Source organism: Panthera leo, chromosome E2 (genome assembly GCF_018350215.1).
Source record: "Panthera leo isolate Ple1 chromosome E2, P.leo_Ple1_pat1.1, whole genome shotgun sequence".
NCBI lineage: Eukaryota > Metazoa > Chordata > Mammalia > Carnivora > Felidae > Panthera > Panthera leo.
Window position 1 is genome coordinate 32,112,481 of NC_056693.1, and position 17,973 is coordinate 32,130,453.

The following is a 17,973-nucleotide window of genomic DNA, read 5'->3' on the forward strand; positions in this document are numbered from 1 at the left end:
GCGGGCTATTGTTTGCCAAACTGCCTCAAACCGCTTGCTTATATCCAAATCAATCTTTGGGAACACACGAGGCTTCTCTGAAGGTAAAAAATAAAACCTCCGCGGCCTCGGTTTTCTAATTTCTTTGCAGTATTTATCTCTGTTTTCTGGGCCGAACTTTTTCTTTTCTTTTTTTTTTCTTTTTTTTTAAAGGGAGGTTTAAAATTTTATGTCAATAAATATTTAAGCATCCAGAAGATTAAATTCCACGTCTGCCTCGGCTGCCAATACGCAGAAATGGGAGTCGGTTGTCTCTACTTGTTTTGAAACTCCAGCCCAAGACAAAGTAAAATATATTCCCAAATATCTACAAATGCGCACATGAAATATAGGTGTATTTTAAAGAATAACGTAACAGAAAGTACTTTAAATTTCACAGCCTTTGCTAATGCAGGCAGCTAATCCTATTTACATTCATATTAGCCTTGGTATCTTTTTCCCTAAGATTTACCTATTTGTATGCTTGCATGAGTTAAACTGCCTTTTGCATGATATCAGGACTTTTGTAATTTAAATCTATAAAAGGCAATTTCTTTTAAATATACTTCCTAACAGTGGGTGAAAGCAGCACTAAAGTTATTTGAGGGTTGTACACCTCAGTAAACATGTGCACTGAACTCCAGGCAGTGTGCAGACTGTGGGAATTAATCTTCTACTGTAGGAGTGGAACAGAAAATAAAATCAAGGCTGAGAAAGCCCTAGCCTTTGAAAAGGGCCAGTTTGCATTGTTATCGAAGGAAATGGCGTGTTTTAGAATGGGGGTTTAGACAAGGAAAACTTTCTTCCCCTGCCGACATCATCGCTGTGACTCTTTACCTCCAAAATGACTTCAGCCACACGGTGAGCACGTTTTGCAATTTAACGTTGGTGCGGGCTGATAAACAGAACGTGGGGGGCCATTTGGCAGCTGGGGACGCTTTTAAGATGTCATAGCTGTGACCCTCCGCGGAGCACAGGCAGCAGTGCAAGTGGGTATAGATGGGGGGGCCTGGGGGTGAGGTGCCAAAGAACAAATTGTATCCAGCGGGAGTTACATTCCCTCCCCCGCCCCCACCGTTCCTGGGGAACGTTCGCCTTCACCCCCTTCCGTTGACGCGGGGGGGGGCAAATAGGTTAATATATAATCTTGCCCCCAAAGAAGCAGTGTCTTCCTGACACGTTGGACATACACATCAACTACCTCTCTCTCAGCAGGGCTGGGATTTTCCTAGCCAAAAGTGCGTGAAATCAGAGGGAAGGGTCTCCCAGACGCACGCCCTCACTCCTGGCTACAGTGAGCATGCGGTCCCAGGAGAACGACCCCCCCCGGGGTTCACTCCCGGTGACTCAGGCACCCGTCCCAGAGCTTACCAGGTCACCAGCTTGGGCTTGAAGGAACCAATTTCCAACTCCGGTCTCACACCGAAAGCAACCCCACAAGGAAGCCGGAAAAATACAGTGTTTTCAACTTTGCATCGGGAGCCGTGGGGTTGGCCCGACGTGGGGCCTCAGGCCCGCACAGAACCAGGCCCCAGCCTGGGAGGCACTTGGGGAAGGGAATGTCCCTCCAACTAACCTCTTAAGGTTTGCCCTTCCGCCTTTCTGTGACTGTAATGGCTACACAACCGAAGCGTCTGGACGGAAAGGGGGCACTGTGCTCACTACCCGGTTAATTACACAAAGCCTCAGCCGCCGGCCCCTGGCTACCGAAGGCCACATGCACGCATGCGCGCACACATACCCCCAGACCCGCCACCCTGAAAGGAGCCATTATAAATGTTTCATGTGGAACTTTCACAACCTATCAGACTCACCAGAGTTTTCAAATTAACTCCCTTTCTGCCCAAGGGGATCGCTCTGAAAGAGATTTCTCCAGCCTGGAACCTCTGCGAGAAAATTCTGAATTTGAAACAGAATGCAAATAATGCATTTTGACTCCCTAATCAACAAATGGGATCAACTTGAATTGATTAAGAACCTTTGAAATTAGCTGTCTCTAATTCCCTCCATGGCCTGCTCTGCTGATACCCTGAAGACTGGCGGGGGGGGGGGGGGGGGGGGGGGTATGCACGCGCGCACGCGCGTGTGTGCACGCACACCGTTGTGTCGCTCTGTGTGGTTGGAGTGAGGGTTGAGAAGTTTAGTCTCATTTTCTTTCCGAGCTCGTATGATGGTCTTAAAAAAACAACAACAACAACAACACCAAAAAACACCCTTTTTAAAATTTTATTTTAATGGTGACACAACTCTCAGAAAGAAAGCATTCACCTGGTGCAATTATGTGGGTTTTCGTGAAGCGCATTTCCAAGAGTTACTAGGCTGCATGAAATCCTGCACAACTTTAGTGGGGGGGGGGGGGGAAACAAACCATAAAATCTGAAATGAATGTATAAATAATATGCAACTGTCTAGACAGTATAGGGCACTTGCAAAGAGAGCAGGTCGGGAAAAAATTGTCCATCAGTCAGACAACCATATCTGATTCTGATGGTAAATAATGGCACAGATATTCAGCATTCTCTGTATGCGAAAGGCTTCGCTGGGCATTCATTCTTCCCAAGCCAGTGGTCTTCTACTTATCTAGTGCTTTATGCAGCCTTTGGAAAATGCACTTGCATTTTAAACATTAAAATTAATGCCCAAAGAATAGCGGTGAAGCACGGGGGTGCCACTGACCTGTGTGATTGGCCTTTGGTAAAGCAAAAATAGCCCTTCTCGATCAACAATATGTGCTTTCCATACCCACAGAATCTTAAACAGATGTAGTTATGGAAACTTCAGGAGAGCAAAAGACACACACACACACACACACACACACGCGCGCGCGCGCGCGCGCGCGCGCGCACCCTTCACGGAACATTTTTGTTCTCCAGTTACAACGTGCAGTGACAGGTTCAGGTACTTAAATCTTGTACTGTTGGTGTTTTTAAATTGTGATGATCCGTACACATGGCAAAAAAAAGGGGGGGGGAGGGGCTTGAAAATGAAATCAGACGTGTTAAATAATTATTCCAGCATTTTAGCACGAACGGTGATTGCCCTGCTCTGCGTCAGCCGAGAAGACCCTTGCCCGCAACGTGCGCCACACGGAAATTGCTCTCCTCCCAAGCTAGGAGCACGGACAAGGTTCCTCAGCTCGTGCCTGAGGTTGGGGACAGCCACCAGCTGGCTCCCCGGCCTCACAGTCCCACCTGCTCTCTGAGAGCGAACCCCAAACCCCGCTACCGTGAACCGGGCCGCACGCCTACCGGAGGAAAGATCCTTCCTCGCGCTGGAGGGGGGTGGGGGGGTGGAGTTCAAGGGCAGCCAGGTGCTGTCCTGCTCAGGGCGGAGCAACCACGCTCCCCAAACGGGTCGGCCCCTTAGGCAAGGCGCTGATAATGATCAAATGATAAGAGTAACAGTCTCCACGTATCGAGAGCTTACTGCACGTAAGCTGAATTGGGAGGCACCGTCTCGTCGTCGAACCCTCCCAGAAATCCACCGCGGTTGTGATGATTTATTATCGTCGTTTGACGTCTGAGAAACTCGAAGCGCCGAAAGGTCAAGTGACTTGCCTGCAGCCCAACAGCCAGCCTGGCGGCCGGGCGCAAGCAAGGTGGATGCCAGGCTGAGCTCGGGCTCTGACCTCTCCTGGGTGCCCGGATCTGTAGGGCAGACTTCCCCCAGGAGGGGCGGCGGGCACAGCGCTGGGCCCACCCACACGAGAGCGCTTTGCTTCTTGCAAAACAGCAAGTTGCGCACGTCAACCGTTGGCATCAGGACAGCAATCAAAATCAAGACCTTTTGGAGCCCGTCTTCTTGTACCCAGAGGGAAACTGAGGCCTGGACCCAGGCTTAATTCCCGTCTGGCTTCTGAGCCATTGCCATGAGTCAGAAGCCAAAAGTTTCTTTTCGTTCCTTCTTGTGGTAGGTAGCGGTGTCCCATCTAAAACGGCTGTTGGTCGACTGTTTGGTGTTTGCTATTTAATATCTCACAGGCTAATGTCTTCGTGACTTTTTACTTATTTTTATTATTATTATTATTTTTAATGTTTAATTAGTTTTGAGAGACAGAGAGTGCGTGGGGGAGGGGCAGACAGAGAGGGAGACGCAGAATCTGAAGCGGGTTCCAGCCCTGAGCTGTCAGCACAGAGCCTGACCCCGGGCTCCAACTCAGGAACCGCCAGACCATGACCCGAGCTGAAGTCCGACGCTTAACCAACTGAGCCACCCAGGCGTCCCTCTCGTGACTTTTTCAATCACGTAAATAGGGAAGCACAAGTGAGAAATACAGTGACTCCGGGTGGTTCCTCCCTTGAGTTGCCGCTGTTTGTATTAAACACAACCCCATACGTGGAAGGGTTCTGGAAGGTTCAAAAGGCCTTCTAGAGCTGAAAGATGATTCTGAGAAAGCATGTATTAGGCTGGGTGTTCAGCGCTGAACAATGAAACCTATTTCCTTCCGAAACTGCCAGCGGACATTCTGGAACACCGATGTCGGTAATCTACCTTTTGGTTTTAAATCGGTCAGAAGGGCCCTCGCTCGGGCCCTCTCGCCGGGAGCAGTGACGGGCTGGTCCCCTTTCCCCCAGGGCTCCCTCTGCCGCCTCTCCCTCCCGACAGGCAGGAGGGGTCCCGCCAGGTGGCCTCCAGGACCGGGGCCATTGCACCCACCTTCCCTTCCTTCTGGGCTGCCCGCGTTGTTCCCTTTTAATGCCATTGATTCATTTCCCTCTTGTTTTGAACAGGCGAACAGGACACATTTGCTGCCACCAGCAGGTGTCAGTAGTTCATACGGCTCAATTTGTCTGCCCCAAACCCACGGTAGGGCTGATCTCGCAAGGCTCGCGTCTCGAGTTTCCATTTCAAAGTATTATGCTGCGATCTTGGCATTAAAGATTCATAGGTTGAATTAAAGATTAATTTTGGGGGGGGGGGAGGTTGCATTATTATCAGGCAAATCACGTTCCTTTCATTTTAAACATACCGGCTATTACGATTTCATCTTTTTTTTTTTTTTTTTTTGCTAAAAGCTCAATTACATCAATATCACTCGAGACCCTCCAAAAACTATGCTAAAAGCCAGGCTTCTCAGCGGCCAAACGCCTATTGCCCTTTAAGGATTAACTTTGCTAAGAAGGAATCCCATCCCTCCAATGCAGAGTTATCTCCCTAATAAAAAAAACCGGAGCGAGTTACGCCTCCGCTTGAGACCTCGGCTGATGAAGCTTGAACTTCTTCTTCCGTCTTACCAAGCCTTCCCCAGACCAGGCCCGGCCTGCTGTGCCTCCTGTTCCCCTCCACACCAGGCCCGGGGCCTTGCCAGAGCGGGCCCTGCTGCTACAAAGGAACCTTCTTCTTCCTGCTGCTTTCGTTCAAGACCTAGGCTCAGTGACACCCCGATGGCCCTCGTCTTGGGCCTGTCTCTGTGTCTCGACGAGCCGGTTTACCTGGGCGTATCATACAATATCTCTATGCGCCTCCCTCCCCCAAAGATAGGGGTTGAGGATTATTTCTATTTGTAACCCCAGGGATCAGCCCTAATACAGGGCTTCTAATACAGGGTGTGATCGCATGAAGTGCTCAAGAAATAATCCCAATGGTCCCAGCCTCTGGTTGGTACCAGAGCTCCTGAAGTTCATGTTTGTTGGTCTGATCTAATGCGATTTAAAAGAAAAAAAATTTAGGTTTCTTTGTTCTGAAAAAAGAGAGCGAGAGAGCGGGGGAGGGGCAGGGAGGGAGGGAGAGTGAATCCCAAGCAGGTTCCGCACCGTCCGCGCAGAGCCCGATGCGGGGTTCAAACTCACGAACCGTGGGATTCTGTGAGATTACGACCTGAGCTGAAATCAAGAGCTGGACGCTTAACCGACCGAGCCACCCAGGCGCCCCTGATCTAATTTTAAGAGTTTAGATGGGAGACAGTGATCCCATTTACATTTGACCAAGAAAGTGCCTGCCTTACAAAGCGTCTGGCCCAACACCTTGTCTTGCAGGGGGGCCTGACAGGCCAGGTGTGGAAGCCCAATCATGGGGGCCACAGATGCCAGTCATATTTTCGAAACTGAATGATGCCAGCAGTAAAAATGCTTTGATCTCCATCTGTCGGATTCTTGTAGCTACTTCTTGGTCAATACTGAGCTTAGAGAGGAAGGGTCTCAATGAGCCACTGCTGAAAGCCCGACGGGTCGTCTGTATTCTTTTAGCTCAGAATTGGATGATGGGTCCCTGGACCACAGCAGGACCCCATGGAAAACTTTCTTTCTTCAGCGGACGTTTCTGACTTAAGGAGTCTGCTCCATTCGCTCTCATCTGGGGTCTCCATTTCCTGTTCCGGAAGGGAACCCCGAGTCCCGCATCAGCACTGGAGGCGTGAGATTTACACCAAAACGCGAATGATAACCACCGCAGCAACAACCCACCCGGAATGAAAGATCATCTTGGCGGACCACCAGCTACGCTCTATCCCACTGTTCATCCTACTCACTTTGAAATAGCAAAGTTTCACTGAACGGGAATAGATACCCAAGGATCACTCACAGAGAGCTGAATCTAAATTTTTTCTTAAAAAAACAAAAACAAAAACAAATTGAAACAAAAACAAATCGTCAAAATACTTTTTTAGAAAAAAAATTTTTAATGTTCATTTAATTTTGAGGGAGACAGAGCACGAGCCGGGGAGGGGCAGAGAGAGAGGGAGACACAGAATCCGAAGCAGGTTCCGGGCTCTGAGCTGTCAGCACGGAGCCCGACGCGGGGCTCAAACTCACGGACCACGAGATCGTGACCTGAGCCGAAGTTGGACGCTTAACCGACTGAGCCGCCCAGACGCCCCTCGAAATACTTTCTGAATCGAACTGATGTTTCGTTCTGTTCCAGCGTTGGGTACACATCAGGTGATACTGTTTTCCAAGCACAGAAAAATATTCAGCAAATTTCCCTATGTTCATTGCTTCCCTTTCTACCCTTTAATTCCCTTGAATTAAATCACATTCCCTCTTGGTCACCACCTTTCACAGTTCTGTTTCATCTTTGACAATATATATGCATGAATGACCACAAAAGGTAGCCCAAAGATTTTTATCTAAGTTGGTATAATATTTCATGTTTTCTCAAAAACGAAATTTTGAAATTCGTGGCCGGGGCACCTATGATGACAGAATATCCTCTTCTTAAGAAGCTTGAAAGAATTTGTGAAGGATGATCTTTTAATAGATTTCAAGTCGATGAAACGTGTCGCTTTGCCATCCACGGAGTTAGCCTGTGGGGCTTCTAGTTCTGACTTGCACACTGTTCCATCCTGATAGGGGAGCACTGGTTCAACAAGAGGGTTGGGAAACCATATGCCCGTTCAGCAACTTGTTCATTTGCTCATTCATTCATTCAACAAATATTCAGTGAGTCCTTCCACCATAGGCCCAGAGCGGATCCCAGGGAATTAGTAGTAAATAAATCATAGCCCTCTGTGGGGTTCACAGAGATTAGTAGAGGAAAGAAACAGCTGTGGATAAATCGCCCCAGGACGAGGGCCACAGAGAGCCAGCAAGGAACTCGAAGCTCCTTACTCTTTCGGTTCATGGTAGTGACCATTTATTTATCCGGGGATGAAACACCTATTGCCTGAGGATTCGAGTGCCGGGACATAAGTTTCTTGAACTCTCTATAGCTGTACTCTGTCAAGCAGGGAGTACTTCTAAATCCACCCAGGCCCTCTCACCAGCACGAGCTACACTCACGAGCTACGCTCGAAAGTTAAACTTTTTATCTTCTATGAATGGTCTCGCGTGGGTCTAACACACACAGCTGACATTTTTAAAAAGCAGTAATGTGAAATCTAATAGGTAAAATTCTAGCCATAAAAAGATGTAAAACATATTGAAATAATAGCTTAATTTTTCTTTCAGCGAGACAAACTAAATTTAAAACAAAATCGGTCATGTTCGGCTCCCAAAACTTATAGCAGAAACATGAATGTAAAATTATAGGTTATTTTTTTTTTTAAGTACTAAGAACAAGTTCCTCCCTCACTTTTCAAAGATGAAAGAAGGAAGACTTATTGAACTTTGGTGAAATAAAGATTTAAGCATTCATTCTGCCTGAGGGACTGTACTTAGTCATCATGCCTCAAATTCTGACAACTAGAGACACTCCTTTGAATTAAAACATTGTCATCAGAAGATTCCTATACTCTACATATTAACCTCAGAGGCAAGAAGCTTATTATAACATATTAGTATCTTGTGATAAAATATTATCGCTTAATTTGTAAAAAAAATCAGCTAACCACAACCTTGGAAAGCCTTCAGCAGAAATACAAAAGAACAGGGTTCAGGAAGAGTATATTTAACTAACGATGAATCTCCATGGCTTTTCACGTCATTTTGAGAATACTATTTCTTATTGATTTGTGAGAACTCATTATATATGTTAGTGAAAATCTGCTGGCTTTGCCCCTTCACATTCCTTCTCCTTTCTTCTGGTAAGAGAATCACTCTGCATTATGAAAAATGCATTCCGGATATGTTGTATGGTGCTGACTTACCCCTCTCCCTGCCACAAGGGTAGCATATGACCCAGGCCTGGCCAGAGACATGGATGGATAAACCACTAGAACCCAAGAACAAAAGAGAAGTAACCCTAATCCAGCCACAGGCTACTTCAGTGATGGCCATGTGACCCCATCTGGGCCAAAATCCTTCCAAAAGCTTTTCTCCTAGAGCTTCAGAGAAGCAGCTCTCTTGCCCGGGAGACCATTAAACTGGTAGGAGGCACTGAGGTACAGGTAAGCAACATGGCTTCCTTAAGAAGAGAGCTGCAGGGCACCAGCCCTGGACTTTACTGTTACAGAAGCTAGAAAATTCCCTTGTATGCTTTAGCAGTATTTGAATTGGACCACTGTCACCTCAGGTAAAAACAGTCTTACAAGTAATCACACATTGAAGACAATTGCCATTTTGTCTGTCACGTAGGTGGCAAGGGCTTTTGCCCAATGTTTGTCTTTTAATTTTAAGGTTTCTGTCCTATAGAATTTTTTCATTTTTAAGGAGTTAATCCTTTCCCTCTTTAGAGTCTAGTTTTGCTGATAAACCTCAAAACTCCTCCTCAAAAGCCTTCTCTAATCAAAGTTAACAAAATGACCTATTTTTCTAGGACTTTCATGGTGTCGTTTTTATATGTAACCTTTAAACCGCCTTCACTTTCTTGTACTGTCGAGCGTGCATTTTGTAAATTTTGTTTACAGATGGTCAGTTGTCCCCAAATTGTTCGGTGAACAGTCCAGTCTTTTTCCAGTTATTCCAAGGCTACCTTTTCTTTGTCTCAATCCGTATTCGTGCTTGGTTTTGGTCTTGGCTCTCAGTTGCGTTCATCTGGACCTCCCTCATCCTGCATCTGTTCTGTACCAACTTTAATTGGTTAATTTTTATACCTGGTAGAAGAAAGTTTATTTTCATCATTCTTTTCCTGGCTATTCTTGCATATTTATATTTCCGGAGCACTTTTAGAATCAGTTTTCTTTCTGGGGGGCCTGGGGGGCTCAGTCGGTTGGGCATCCGACTCTGGCTCAGGTCATGATCTCACAATTTGTGAGTTCGAGCCCCGCGTCGGGCTCTGTGCTGACCGCTCAGAGCCTGGAGCCTGTTTCAGATTCTGGGTCTCCCTCTCTCTCTGCCCCTCCCCCGCTCATGTGTGTGTGCGCTCTCTCTCTCTCTCTCTCTCTCGCTCTCTCTCTCAAAAATAAATAAATTTTTAAAAAAAGAATCATTTTTCTTTTAAGTTTCATAGGGGGCAGCTGGGTGGCTCAGTCAGTTGAGTGTTCAACTCTTGATTTCAGATCAGGTCACGATCTTTTATGGTTCGTGGGATCAAGCCCCAGGCTCCGTGCTGGCACCGCGGAGCCTGCTTGGGATTCTCTCTCCCTCTCTCTCTGCCCCTCGCTCTCTCTCTCTCTCTCTCACAAATAAATAAATAAACAAACAAATAAATAAATAGGCTTTAAAAAAACAAAACCAAAAACCTTACTGGGGTTTCCTTTGGAACCAGGTATGTGTATGAATTTGGAGAGAAGTGATATTTTCATAAGACTGAGTCCACTCATGCAAAGATTAAGTGCCCTCTTGAGTTGTTAAGGTTATTTCTATGCTCCTCAGTAGAGTTTAATAACTTTCCTTACACGGGTCCTGGGCAGTTTGCGTTTTTGTTAAATTTTTTAATTATGATTGTTTAAACCATCATATTTTCTAAAGAGTGTTTACTATTATATCGGCATAGGGTCGTAGATCTAATTCCAGAATATTTTTGCAATACTCTGGAAAAAAAGAAACCATGTATCTGTCAGCAGTCACCCCCCATTCCCCTCTCCTCCCACCCCCTGGCAAATACTAATCTACTTCCTGTCTCTATAGGTTGGCCTATTGTGGTCATTTCATGTAAAGGGAATCATGTGATATGTGGCATTTGTGTCTGGCTTTCAGTTAACATAATGTTTTCAGGATTTATCCATACTGTTGCATGTTTCAGTACTTTCTTTATATGGCAATAATATTTCATTGTATGGTTATACCTTGTTGTTTGCCCACTCATCAGTTGATGGATATTCGAGTTGTTTTTGCTTTTATACATAATCCTGCTATGAACCCTCGTGTACAAGTTTTTGTGTAAACATATTTTCCCTTGTCACGTGTGTATATCTTGTACCATAGGCTAGTTTTACCTGATATAAAAGTTGGTATAAATGGAATCATACTTCTGCTGTCTGACTTCTTTTGTTCAGTACGTTTCTGAGATTTGTTCACATAGATCGTTCCCTCTTATTGTTCGGTACTATTTCCCTTTTTTAAGTTTATTTATTTATTTTAAGTAATCTCTACACCCAACATAGGGCTCAAGCTCACAACCCTGAAATCAAGAGGAGAATGCTTCTCAGACTGAGCCAGCCAGGTCCCTCTGGGTAGTATTTCATTCTATGAATATATCAGTTTGTTTACCCAGTCTCCAGCGGATGGACGTTTGGGTTGTTCTCATTTGGGGCTCTTATAAATAAAGCTGCTCTGAACACACCTCTATACATCTTTTTATGAACCAAAGTTTTCATGAACTTTAAGTATAGAGCTAGGACTTGAATTACTCAACCCAGAACAGGTGTATGGTTAGCTCTACAAGAAAATTCCAGAGTTTTCCAAGTGGTTGTACCGTACTAAATTCTCACCAGTGATGTATTCAAATTCTGGTCACTCCACATTCTCATTAACATTTGGTATTACCAGTCTTTTCAGATTTTGGTTACTCTGTTGGGGATGTAGTGGTATCTCACTATGGTTTTAATTACTATTTTTCTGATGACTGATGATGTAGAATGTTTTTTCGTATGCTTATTGGCCATTTGTACCTTTTCTATTGTGATTTGTCTGTTCAAGTCTTTTGCACATTTTAAAAGTTGCATTGTCTTGTTAGTAAGGAATTGTAAAAGTCCTTTATATAGTCTGGGTATAAGTTCTATGCCACATATATTTTTTGTAAATGTTTTCTTCCAGCCTGTACTTTGTTTATTCATGTCCTTGATGGTGGGATTTGATGAGTAAAAATTTTTAACTTTTGATGAAATATTACGTATTGTTGCTTTAAATTTTATGGTTATTCCTTGCAGTATCTTTTCCAAGAAGTCTTTACCCCAAGGTCATGAAAATTTTCTCCTATATTCTCTCCTAGAGACTTGATAGTTTTGGCTTTTATAATTAGGTCTGTGATTCATCTCGAATTAATTTTTGTATATGGTGTGAGATAAGGGTCAAAGCTCATTTGTCCCCACGAGATATCCAGCTCTTCCAATGGCAATTGTTAAATGTTTTCCTTTATTGATTATTTTGGTGCTGTTGTCAAAAACCAGTTGACTGTGTCATTGTGGGTTTATTTCTGGAATCTCTATTGTGTTTAATTAATCAGCCTATTCTTACACTAAATCCCACACTACATTTGTTACTGTACCTCTTCGTAAGTCTTAGAAGTAAGCTGTATGAGTTTTCCAAACTTGTTCTTATTTTTGAGGTTGTTGTAACCATTTCCATTTCCACTTGAGTTTTATAATCTGTTTGCCAATCTAGACCAAAAGACCGTTGGGATTTTTATTGTGGTTCATTTAATTTAGAGATCAGTCTGGGGAGAAGTGACATCTTAACAATATCGAGTGCTCAGATCCATAGACATTACATCTCTCCATTTATTTAAGTTCAGTTTTCTCTGCAATATTTTATAGTTTTCAGTACGGTGGTCTTACACATTTTTATTAAATGTATTTTTAAGCATATATTTTTTATGATATTGTAAAAATTTTTACTTTATTTTGCAAATTTTTGCTACTAGTATATGACAATACAATTAAGTTTTATACATTTACCCTGTATCCTAGCACCTTGCTAAATGTGTTTATTTTGGCCCTTGGTTTTGTAGCTACTTTAGGATTTGCTGTGTGCATAATCAGGATGTCTGTGAATAAGAACAGATTTACTATTTACTTACTCCTTTTTGATCTATATATTTTTTATTTCTGTTTCCTGCCTTAATTGTACTGGCTAAAATCTCCAACACACTGTTGTACAGATGTGGAATAGTGCATTTTTATCTTGTACCCAGTCCTCAGAGGAAAGTGTTTAACCTTTCACTATTAAAGTGATAGGATTCTCAAGGATGCCTTTATCAGATCGAGAAAGCCTTCCTTTATTCCTAGTTTCTAAGAGTGTTTTTGTCTTTTTCAAAATCATAAAATGCTCCCGGAAAAGCACAAGTCTTACGTCACAAGGGAAGAGATGTCCCTGTTCTTGACCAGGCTGAAGCAGGAAAGGAGGTTAGTCGTAAATGGGAGGAGAGATTTTTTGCTCTTTCTAAGGCCAGGAAAGGTTGAGTCTGGAGTAAGAGGAAAGAGCATGCTCAGAGATTACAGGGATGGGGACAAACTGGCTTAGCCAAGCTGAGGTAGGCTAATGGCCAAGATGAGGCCCGAAGTGAGGTCAAGTCAGGGCTGTGGGTTCGAGAGACACCTGTGGTGAGCACCTGGGTGGGTCAGTCAGTTGAGTGTCCGTCTCTTAATTTCAGCTCGGGTCATGATCCCCGGGTCGTGGGATCGAGCCCCCCATTGGGCTCCGTCCTGAGTGTGTGGAACCTGCTTTGGACGCCCTCTCTATCTTCCTGGGCTCCTCAGGCCCCAGTCTAAAATAAACTTTTTAAAAAAGGGTTTTTTTAAAGAGACACCTGTAGTATTAATAGGGTGAACATTCATCCTTGTTTGCCTGGGAGTGTCCTGCTTTTAAAACTGAAAATTCATGGGAAATCCCTGAGTCCTGGCCAAACTGGGGATGCTTGGTCGACCTAGGTATTAGTCGTATGTTACCCTTTGTGTCGAGCCCCCAAGACTTCAGTAAAGACCGGGCTGGAAGTCCCAGCTCTGTCTTAGCTGTGCTTTGGAGAATAGGGTGGGGGCATACGTCCATGAGTGAGGAGAACTTCTCTGGTGAGAGGCAGCCAGCCGAGACTCTGCGTATTAACCAGGACCCGTTAGTGGAACATGGAAACGGTCTTTGGGGATCCCAGTAGAAAGATCGGGAAGGCGACAGGGACAGCATGGAGCCTGGACTTCCCGCGGGCACTTAGAGCATTATGTGTTTGATCACTAAAGAGAAGTCCTGACCTTGAACAGGTGAACTTGGGGACATCCGTGTTACATATAGTTCGAGATATCTTCCTGTCTTGTGTGGAAAAACACATGCCAACCTCAGAGTTGATTGGTCATTCCTTTCTTTGTTGCCAAATATACAAGGGACACTTTTCATTCCCCACATCAGGTGTCCCGATGTAGAATTGCCTATGTGTCACCATCTTCTCCATGGGAAGAGTGAGACAATTGTCTTTTTTTTTTTAATGTTTATTTATTTTTTAGGGAGAGAGAGAGAGACAAACAGACAGAGCATGAGTGGGGGAGGGGCAGAGAGAGAGGGAGACACAGAATCCGAAGCAGGCTCCAGGCTCAGAGCTTGTCGGCACAGAGCCTGATGCGGGGCTCGAACCCATGAACCGTGAGATCATGACCTGAGCCGCAGTCGGACGCTCAACCGGCTGAGCCACCCAGGCGCCCCCTGTTAGACAGTTGTCTTAAACCCTGGCTGTACTGCTTTCTGGTTTTAGAACCTTAGAAAAATCTCTGGAGTCTTGGCAGCATCACTTTCCCTATGTCCTCCAGTCTTTTAGAATTAGGAGAATTAAATGAGTCAAGTTATAAGAGCAGAGCCACGTTATGAAATCTGTGGGCCCTTGGCACTCCGCCTTCATGGGCCCCCTCCTCCATAAAAATTGCCAAAAAGACAACTGCAACCCAGACGGGATTCATTATTATGTTCATTATCATCATATTATTTGTTTCATCTTATTTTATGAATTGATTCATATGTTAGCAGATTATATTATTATCACACTTATTATTGTCCTCTGGCTTGAAAAGAAATGAAACTCACACATTCCTGCGCACTCCGCAGCTCATGAGGCAGCCCTGTCGCCCAGGGCGGACGCAGGATGAGCCCGTAGTCCGCGCTCCCGGACTTTTCCGCTCTTTCTCTCCCATCGCACGTCGATAAAGAAGATCTTTCAAAACCTTCGAGCGGCAAATTGCAATCCGAGAAATGAAGCAAAGAGAAAATGCTCCCCGAGCCTGTGGATATCTGTAACAGCAGGTTTCACTTATAGTGAATATCACTTTACTGCTTTTAACAAACTTCAAAGAAAATGTTGTAAGGCCATTCATTCTCCATGTCTGTTTTACATCAGTCACAATTAGATCCTAGCTCCACTTCTCTCCCCTTGTTATACCTCATAAATTGTGTAACTAGAATGTATGTGTAGTATATGGATTACATTAGGAATTGTCAGAAGCAGCCCTGATAATAAGCATCTGTACTCGCCCCCGCTTCTGGTGGATCGGAATGGCTCTGGAGGGACGGGAACACACAGCACCCGCGACAAGGGGGCGGGGGGGTGGGGTGGGTGGAAATCCCAAGCTCAGGGAAAGGGACCCTCTGTTCTTAAGAGTCCCCCTGGAGAACCCTGGAGCTGCCACCGTGGTGTTGAAACCACAGCGCCGCACTTCTATGAAAACCGTGTTCATTTACCGGTTGCATGGCCGAGCAAACATGAGAACAAAAGGCAGATGTCCAATGCACTTGAAATCTTGCTTGCGGCTCATGGGAGGAAGTGTGGGTGTCCGGGGCAGGGCGGTTGAGCGCCCCCCCACCCAGAGATGTCACCGGGGCAGGACTTTCGGTAAGCGATGAAACCTCCCGGGGATTCCCACCTTGGTTCTTCTCTGCTCCTTTTACTCCAGGCAAAGACCCTTCTCTTCGCCTTGTAAAGAACCAAGAGATGACTCATCAGTTGTTTCTGTTTGAAAGAGGCAGTAAAAGAGAGAAAGAAAGAAAGAAAGAAAGAAAGAGAAAGGAAAAAAAGGTATATGGCCAAATAATACAGAGTCCTTGTTCGAAATGAAAGAGCTTTAATATATTTATATTTATCACTCTGGTTGCATTTATAAGATCATTGAAATTCAAGACTGTCTCGTTTTGCTAGCAACAGGAGAGAGAGAACTGCTTCCCACATGTGGCTTTTCCTGATAACCCAAGCTTTGTATCCTTTGAAGCTCCAACACTTGTTAAAGTAGAATCTTTTTTCTTTTCTTTTCTTTCTTTTTTTTTTTTTTTTTTTTTTTTTTTTTGATAAAATTTCCTAAATGTCACACGTGTTTTGCAGCCTTTTGGAGCAGACTTTCCTGAAACATAATTGAGTCTTTGTTGAGGGTCAGCCCGTGTTCTGCTAACTCGTGGAGAGGGTCAGTGCTGCGGGCACTCTGGCATTACACGGGCTGGGCTCACGGGACACTCTGCTGCTGTCACCAGATGAAACCTGGGGTGGTTGCAAATCCCTGGGCACAGGCCCGTCCCCATCTGCAGCAATGGGACAGAGTCTGTGGGCTCCGAGGGATGCTGGGAGCGTTAGGGGAACTGCTGCGTACTTAAAGTGTTCCCTATGATGCTTGGGAGATAGTAAGCATTTTTTTAAGGGTAGTCAAGAAAAAGCATGGATAATAACATAAAGAAAATGAATAAGCAAAATAAAAATGTCATGAAAACTATAATACACCGGAAAAGCGTCTCTATGATACAGGCATGACGTCAAAGGCTTTTTGTGAACATAATTCATTCCACTGATCCTAGGTGGTCCCAGGGTTCCTTAGCCTCTGTTCAGGATTTCCCTGATTTCCCTAACTTTTCTTTGTACAGTCTGACCATTCTCCCTGCTCCCTGGGCTCAGTGCTGACTTCAGGTGATGTCTCCTCTAGCGTCTTGCTTCTAACATCCGGCGAGAACGGCAGCCACATCAGGTTGGACAGAAGAATTTTTGAGCCAGAGCAGGTGAGTTCTGAGGCACGGTTTTCAGTAGTTTTTTCTCAGGTAGAGGTGGAAACGTGTGACCTTTCATGCATTGTATTAGTCAGGATGGGCTAGGTTTTGCTACAGGAACAGACGACTTTAAATTTTTTTTTTTTTTAACGTTTATTTATTTTTGAGACAGAGAGAGACAGAGCGTGAACAGGGGAGGGGCAGACAGAGAGGGAGACACCGAATCTGAAACAGGCTCCAGGCTCCGAGCTGTCAGCACAGAGCCCGACGCGGGGCTCGAACTCACGGACCGCGAGATCATGACCTGAGTCGAAGTCGGACGCTTAACCGACCGAGCCACCCAGGCGCCCCAGGAACAGACAACTTTAGAGCCTCCAAGGGCCTGACACAACAAAAGTTTGTTTCTTATTCATTTGATGCGTTCAGCTATTTTCCCCTTTATAACACATGACACGATTAAGACCGAAACTACTTAAGTCACTTGTCCGCAGCCATAAAGATAGTAATAACATGGCTAAACTGATATTCAGAACAGGTCTGCCTGGCACCAAAGTCCCGTGTTCTTAACCAACATTTTCTGAATCTCAAATATACTCTAGTTCACTGAGGTTGATAAAAGAACCCTGAAATGAGGGACTTATATGATTGTTTCGTCTGTGCAATTAATCTACTAAAGAATGGTCAAATTTTCCTTTGTTCCCTTTTCTCTTCCCCATTGTCTTTCCACCAGAGGGACTGCTTTCAATTTAGCGAACACATTATGAGCATTTACTATGTGCTTAGCTGTGGAACATTCCATAAGGCATTCCAGGGCAGGGAATAACCACCATAGTTCTTGACCTCTGATAAATCTTCTATAATCTTTTAAGGGAGATTACTGAATAAAAGAAAACAATGATAGAGGAGAGATAAAATATAAGACAGTTATATACATATAAGGGAGTTAACAGAATATCATTTGCATTATGTGCCACAGATAATTCGATTTGCTGTTGTCAACACTGGGGGATACGAAGAAGGGTCTTTAAGGATTGGCAGGACTTGGATCATACACCCTAAAGAAGAGGATGGATGAAAAAGGAGGAGGTTGGCCCGACGCAAAGGGAAAATGTGTGCTGGGAGGGGGAGCTAAACTGGCTGGGGAAAATAAAGGCATCTCATGGGGGACCTTGAATATCAGGGGAAAATCTGCATCCTATCCCATAGGCAAAGGAATAAAGGCAGATACAAAGCATGTGCCATTTCTTTCTTTTTCTATAGAGAAAAATAGTTTTAAAAATAGAGAACACGAGATGCCTGGGTGGCTCAGTCAGCTGAGCATCCAACTCTTGGTTTCAGCTCAGGTCATGATCTCATGGTTCGTGGGTTCAAGCCCCTCGTTGGGCTCTGCGCTGACCGTGCAGAGCCTGCTTGGGATTCTCTCTCCCTCTCTGACCCTCCACTGCTCATACTCTCTCTCTCTCTCTCTCAAAATAAATAAATAAACTTAAAAAATATATATAGACCATGTCAGATAATGTTTGTCCTCCCACCCTGGCTCTTC

At 44.8% G+C, this 17,973-nt stretch overlaps 1 long non-coding RNA gene across 1 annotated transcript; it reads left to right on the forward strand.

Annotated features, from left to right (window-relative positions):
- The first annotated feature begins 3,571 nt into the window (after nt 1-3,571).
- LOC122209020 lies at nt 3,572-17,658 on the forward strand. Its single transcript, XR_006197408.1, has 3 exons — nt 3,572-3,927; nt 16,311-16,442; nt 17,407-17,658. It is a non-coding gene; the product is annotated as an uncharacterized LOC122209020 (long non-coding RNA).
- The last annotated feature ends 315 nt before the right edge of the window (nt 17,659-17,973 follow it).